The sequence below is a fragment of the Babylonia areolata genome, chromosome 24 (assembly GCF_041734735.1).
Source record: "Babylonia areolata isolate BAREFJ2019XMU chromosome 24, ASM4173473v1, whole genome shotgun sequence".
In the NCBI taxonomy this organism is placed as follows: Eukaryota; Metazoa; Mollusca; class Gastropoda; order Neogastropoda; family Buccinidae; genus Babylonia; species Babylonia areolata.
The window spans coordinates 24,466,527-24,474,026 of NC_134899.1; the positions used below are offsets into that span (position 1 = coordinate 24,466,527).

At 46.6% G+C, this 7,500-nt stretch overlaps 1 protein-coding gene across 2 annotated transcripts in view; it reads right to left on the reverse strand.

Moving 5' to 3' along the window:
- The window catches only part of LOC143299218 (uncharacterized), a 179,025-nt gene that overhangs the window by 20,091 nt on the left and 151,434 nt on the right, over nt 1-7,500 (reverse strand). The gene's annotated exons all lie outside the window — the stretch shown is intronic.

The window sequence follows — 7,500 nt, forward strand, 5'->3', positions numbered from 1 at the left end:
GTGTAAGAAAACGAAAGTATTTCTTTTCTTTTCTTTTTTTTTCTTCTTGGATTTAGACGTTTTCTGTTTGTTTTGTTCTGTTTTTGTTCCTTCCAGTTGCTTTTCTTTTTATCAGCGGAAGACTGACGGTCTGATTCTTAACAAGTCTGCCCTGTCAGAGTTATATTATGCCTCCATCCATCCAATCTCCCACCGCTATGATACCGACTTTAAAAGTTTTCACAGTCGATGTGAATGCTTCGGGCATCGCTGTGGTGTTCGATGAATGCAAAAGATGTTCCGGTGTCTCCTCTTTATCCGTTCTTCGCTCATTCCGAAGACGACTATGTCGTGTAAAATTATCTGTCTTCAGTGCAAAATGCACCGCTTTGAATATTTCGGTGCCGTATGTAGAATAGACTTAGTTATATATCTGTCTTTCAATATTATCGATTCCATATGATCCCCGCATTCTTCTTACCAGTACAGTGAATAGATGTATGAATAAATGAAAATAAAGGGTGTTGCACAGATGACTGACCCAGCAGTAATACCAGAAGATGGGAATCGCCGAGCATTCCAAATTATATCAGCTAAATGAGAAAAAAAAACGTATGGTATTTGTTGTGCATGCTACATGTAATGTGTAACACTTTCCTTCGTCTCAGTCTCCGCGTTTGTTTGTTTGTTTTGTTGCTGTTGTTGTTGTTTTATCTTATTATTGTATTTTTTAGTGTAGCGTCGTCTTCGACAATGACCTACAGAGCTACTGGACAAAGTTAGACGTTTATGTTCATCGCTCGGAATCATTCTGTCGATGTTTACTGAAGTAGTGTTATGTGCTTTGAATACAATTAAACAATTAAAAAAAGGGGTGGGGGGTGGAGGAACGAGCAATGCATCTGAAAAAATTACATGAATGGCAATGGAGTGTCGCGTGTCTCCTTATATACACTGGCCAGTAGTTATCACTCCAGCTACTCCAGAGCTGTGTGCAGAGTGCCGTGTCTTGTATGTGTTCATCTTCATGTAGCAACGACCTGGTGAGCCATATCTTGCATACTTGTCCATCTTCATGTAGCAACAACCTGGTGTGCCATATCTTGCATACTTGTCCATCTTCATGTAGCAACAACCTGGTGTGCCATATCTTGTATACTTGTCCATCTTCATGTAGCAACAACCTGGTGTGCCATATCTTGTATACCTGTCCATCTTTATGTAGCAACAACCTGGTGTGCCATATCTTGTATACCTGTCCATCTTCATGTAGCAACAACCTGGTGTGCCATATCTTGTATACCTGTCCATCTTCATGTAGCAACAACCTGGTGTGCCATATCTTGTATACCTGTCCATCTTCATGTAGCAACAACCTGGTGTGCCATATCTTGTATACCTGTCCATCTTCATGAAGCAACAACCTGGTGAGCAATATCTTGTATACCTGTCCATCTTCATGTAGCAACAACCTGGTGAGCCATATCTTGTATACTTGTCCATCTTTATGTAGCAACAATCTTCACATTGAGAAAATCTGTTCGTTTAATTAAAGGAGATCTAAAAATTACCTATCACTAGGATTGCCCAGGTTTTAAATGCCAGTGCAGTGAAACACGGAGGTTGTTAAAAACTGATTTGGCGCGCAAGCGCGTGCATGCATACACACATATGCATACATGCACACATACACACAGGTGCGCGCGCAATGTACGAACACAAACATGCGCGCGTGCACACACACACACACACACACACACACAGATTTCTGAAGCAGTGAATGCCCGCCGTCAGTTTGATTCATTGCTCATATTTTCAGACTCTGTCCCTCCCCACTTTCTCTCCGCACCAACCTCTCCCCCTCCCTACTCACCACCCGCCTGCCTTTCAGAAGCCATCTCCAGTCCAAAGCGCTGAATCATCGTCTATTCATCCCCACAGAACAGTCCTTACGGTGGGTGGAGGCAACAGTTGAGTGAGTGAACGTGTTTTTATTTTATTTTTGTTTTTGGTGTGTGTGTGTGTGTGTGTGTGTGTGTGTGTGTGCGTGTGTGTGTGAAGACCGGGGCCGCACAAATATGACACGCGAGAGAGAGAGCGAGAGAGAGGAGGGGGGTATGGGGGGCAGGGCATCTCGTACCATTCTGACTACTGTACAAACTATAACAGCTTGCATGGCCACTAAGTCATTGCTGAGGGCCCGTGGCTTTGATTAACCTATACAAGTCGTGGAGATGTGCAGACTGTCAACTGCTCTGTCGTGGCAAGCAAGCACGGCAGTCAATGGTGGACTGCCCGGTGAAAGAAGCGATGTGGAGAGGTACCTCCACAGACCCAGAAGGGGCAAGTGGGAGGAGGGGTGTGTTGGGGTGTCCGGTACTGGTGACAGACCAAGGGTTGACAGAGGCCGGGAAATGAATGAATGTGTGTGTGTGTGTGTGTTTGGGGGAGTGGGTGGGTAATGTGTTACACCTGATGTGACAGTTGGCGGCGTTTTCTTGGTGTTTGTTGTTGTTGTTGTTGTTGTTGTTGTTGTTGTTGTGTGTGTGTGTGTGTGTGTGTGTGTGTGTGTGTGTGTGTGTGTGTGTGTGTGTGTGTGTGTGGATGAGGTGGTGTGTGGAAGGATTACATGATGGAGAAGACGCCGTGGCCTTGAACGGCTGGCGGACGGAGGTCGAGGAGGTGAGGGGGGTGGGAGGGGATTGGGGAGTGGGAGGGGAGGAGGAGATTAGGTCCCATGGTGACCTGGGCGGAACTGAAGGACGCTGTTGTCTTGGATCTAGGAGGCTACTTTATGGTTTATAGCCCATCTTTTACTGGTGGTGACTGCGACAAAAGGTTGAGCTGGGGGAGGTTTTACTGCGAGAGCGAGAGCGATAGCGATAGCTTGAGAGAGCGAGAGAGAGAGAGACAGAGACAGACAGACGGAGATAGAGAGACAAAGAGACAGACAGACAGACATAGCGATAGACTGAGACAGAAACAGACAGACATCTAGAGCATGTTCCTTTGCCCCCTTTCTTTAACCCCTTTCCTGTTGCTGACGAGTAGCTCATCACCTGACTAATATAAGAGAGAGCTCACAGGTCAGGATGCTAGTCACCACATTCCTATCTAGACTGCGTTGCTTTTGTTCAGCAAAGTCATTGACATCATGGAAACGTATCCAAAAAGTCACTTAGTGATGTCTGCATTTCACACTCATTCCACACTCATCTCAATTCACCACTTCACCAGTCAAGGGGTTAACGATAGTTGTAAACTGTGAGACCGTGAAATACCGGCACATGACAAGCATATCAACGAGTATAACATACCTGTTCGGATGCCACTTAAAAAAATCATTATTATCATTATTGTTATTATCATAATTATTATTATAATCATTGTTATTGTATTATCATTATCATTATTACCGTTGTAGTTGTTATTGTTGCTGCTGCTGCTGTCTTATTATCATAAATAAGATACCAGAGGATCCCGAATGTCAGATTCCACAAGAAGGGGGAAAAAGAGAGGAAAAAAAAAACACCCTTACTCCTCTTCCGACCCCCGAAAACGGAGCACGACTGCCTAAATGGCGGGGATAAACACGGCCATACACGTAAAAACCCACTCGTGAATTCGGGTGAATGTGCGGGTCGCAGCTCAAGAGCGAAGCAGAAGAAGAAGAAGATTCCTTTTCCATACTGATGAGCCATATCTACCCGGTTCTGCGACCAAGCGCCATCACAGGAATGCCATGTGCTCTTCTGTTTTTAGAAGCTGACGGGGCTACTGAAAAGAAAATAAATTATTATCGTTTGAGACGGACTGGGTTATATGGTTCATGTGAAACGCTTTCCGGAAGAACCGAATATCCACATTTAAGAGCTGTAAGCATTAATAACACGTCTATGGCTACCTTTTAACTTTACCTTTCACGTGGGTGTTTGTTTATTCAGCGCAAATAAATGCCGTATATTTCAATACACGGTGTGTGCTGATGTGTGTGTGTGTGTGTGTGTGTGTGTGTGTGTGTGTGTGTGTGTGTGTGTGTGTGTGTGTGTGAGAGAGAGAGAGAGAGAGAGAGAGAGAGAGAGAGAGAGAGAGAGAGAGAGAGAGAGAGAGAGAGAGAAAGATATGGGGTAGGGGTTTCGGGAGTGGGAGGGGGGCCGGGGGAGAGGGATAAATGGATGCGAGGAACGCAAGAGTACGAGTTCTTTGCGTGTCATCCCCCAACAGCGTCCATGAGGCTTATCGGTTACAGCTTTTGCCTTTTTGACATCCTCTTGTGCAACATTAGACACTGTATGTTATTGTAAATGCACTGAACAACGGCACACACACACACACACACACACACACACACACACAAAGTATACCAGTTAGCACTTCGTTTTAAATAGGCACGGCGTGTTTCAACAGCTAACAAAGCATTTTTTTTGGCCACGTCAAGGAAAAGTCTCACTCGGTCGCTCTGCCATTCTTCCTTCTCCTTCTCTTTCTAAATCCCCTGTTCACGTGCGTGGATCGTGATATGACTGATACCAATGCACGCAGCAAAGGTCGGAGCACTAACAAGGATAATCTGGTTTTGACTGACTGTATAGTGATGGCCTTGACCACTGTCGGCTGGACAGCTGCCCGCTTCTCCACAAACACTGCCTGTTCTGACTCTATTTCATCTTTTGGTTTTCTATTTCTTTTCTGACTTCATTTCCTCCTATATTTTCCTGTCCTTCTTTCTTTCTGTTCATTTGAGGTACAGAATTTTAAAAAAATGAACAAAGAATGACAATACTGACGACTAATCTCTGTCATTTCCAACGTGTTCCTCTTCCGAAGTGGAAATGACGATGACATGGCAGTTCGTTTTAGTTCCGAAAATTATGTGGACAGTTAAAACAATGACTGATACCACTTTGAAGAGTTATCGCAATAATAAAAACATGCAGTACCTTTTAATTACACACGCAGGACAGAGACACACAGTTTTTAAAGAAATTGCAGCGTGGTTCCAAGCGTGCCAAGTCAATACCAGTGAAGAACAGAGAAACTTAAGAAGCTTCCCCATGGTAATCTTGCCCACATCTCTCTTGGTGACGTTTGTTCACAATTCTCTGACTTGACAATCACATACGCACGTAGAAAGACAAGAGACAGAAAAACAGAAACACACACACACACACACACACACACACACACACACACACACATTGAGCCGGTCAGCCATGACGTTAAGTTGTTAAGCTGTATGCTGCAAGTCTGGGTCTCCAACAACGTCGTTTGCACAGAGAGACAGTGGTGGTGTTTACATCGCTTTGGACACTCGACACGCCCTGATGACTTCTTATGGGATTCACCCTTCACTGTCAGCTGTCTGGGAGGGAGGGAGAGAGGGTGGGAGAGAGAGAGAGAGAGAGAGAGAGAGAGAGAGAACTCAGAATGGTTTGATTGTAGAGAACACACAACATTCCCATTCCGAGAACACCTCTCTCTCTCTATCCCCTTTTATTATATTCTTCGTTTTTCTGGTCTTCTCTCAGCTAGCTTTCTCAGCTGTTGTTGTGCATGACATTTGTCATCATGCACACTGCACGTTGCACTGATTAGGCTCGTGTGCGTCAGCAACTCCCTTGCATGTTGAATGCATTGGATATATGGAGGGTGGGTGGGAGGAGGCAGGGGATATAATCAGCCGTGTTCGTTCGTTTAGGTGAAATGGACATGGACGGGTTGTAATCGTTTGATGTTTATTTCTTGTTTTTTTGTTGTTGTTTTTTTGGTTTATTGTGTTGTTGGGTTTTTTCGTGTTTTTTTTTTTTTTTTATCTCTCTTTTGTTCTCCTTTGTTCTATGTCGATGTGCATTCACTGACACGACCAACAGCGTGACAAATAGTTAATCACCACAGAAAAATGGGGAAGTGGGCAGCTGGAAACATAACACAACACTGCATGCAGGACATTATCACCGTCAACGGAAACACTGACACACCTTTCTCCAACGAGGTAATCGGGAGGTCAGTCGGGTGCTACATACCCCGGGGGCGAACACGATGCACACCCTTGGGAATGCCATCCCACGCTCAGCCAGCTGATGCAGGCAGTGTGCAGACGAACTGAACGACCTCTCAGGTGGGGTTGGCCATCTGTATGTGCCTGATGTGTGTTACGTGGGGCCGGTTTTTGTGGCCGATCAACCGCGGTCTTCCGACCCGCAATTCCTTGAGGAAACCACGGTGCGCCCAAGATATCTTGATGTGGGGCCAAATTGCAGTCGAAAAAAAAACATGGTTTCATCATCGTCATCATCATCATCATCTCACGCACACACACACACACACACACACACACACACACACACACACACAAACACACACACACACGCACGCACGCACACACACACACACACACACACACACACACACACACACACACACACACACACACACAAACGCACTCAAGCGCGGTTCAGCTCCACACCCACGCCCCGACGCCGCACGACCAGCCCATAACACAGCACTGCAGTACAGCCACCAACTCACGCCGTCACCATCAGCATGGCCCGTCTCCTGTGCACGGCGTCATTATGACGTGGGGTTGGTGTGTGGGGGTCGGGGGCACGTTCAAACAGTTTAACCCATTGACCAGCGTGAACAACGAAAACGTGCAGGTTTAGTGTTCCTGGGGTTGACTAAAAACAGCTGGGGAGAAAATCACCCACAAAAGAATTTTACCTGGGTTTTTTGACAGGGTAACAGTTGGAGGCTTCTATTTTTCAGCATGTGTGCATTGTTCGGTTCAGAGAGGGTGGACTGGGGCATACGAGTGAACGATTGTCGGAGGGTGGGGAGAGAGAGAAAGAGAGAGACAGACAGACAGACACAGAGAGAGGCGGAAAAGTGTTTCCGGGTTGAACTACATGGACGGTTGAAGCAGTGTGTGTGTGCGAGTGCGTGTGTGTGTTTTCATGTGTGCGCCAGAACGAATGCATGTGTGTGTGGCTGCGGGCACGTGTGTGGCATGGAGGAGAGAGAGAGAGAAGAATGACTCCGGGGAGTAACTTTCCCCCACCAGAACCTGTTCCCCGCCAATTAGAGAGCTCGAGGCATGTAATTGAGAGAAGGGGGGAGACAATTGAGTGGCGGGCCCCAATAATCCCCCTTAGCTTGGTTGTCCATTCTTCCCTGACTGTCACCCCAGCCCCCTCCCCCGCCCCGCCCCTCTCCGTCTTCCTCACCTCTGTCTGAACCCAACCCCCCTTCCCCCCCCTCCCCCGCCCCTTCCGCACTCCCTTGCGCGCACTACACTACATCCCCCAACCATCACACCACACACCGCAAGCACCACACCACACCTCACAATTCCACCACAGTGTCACCAAACCTGCCAACCTCTCTCCTCTTCCCAGTGTTCTCACCTCCAGTCTGGGGTTACAGAGAATGGGAAGGGAGCACTCAACTATTCTAAATGCGGGCACTGTCGTATTGCAACCCACGTCCTTGTTCCTTTCAGAACAGATTCACACGATGATAAGT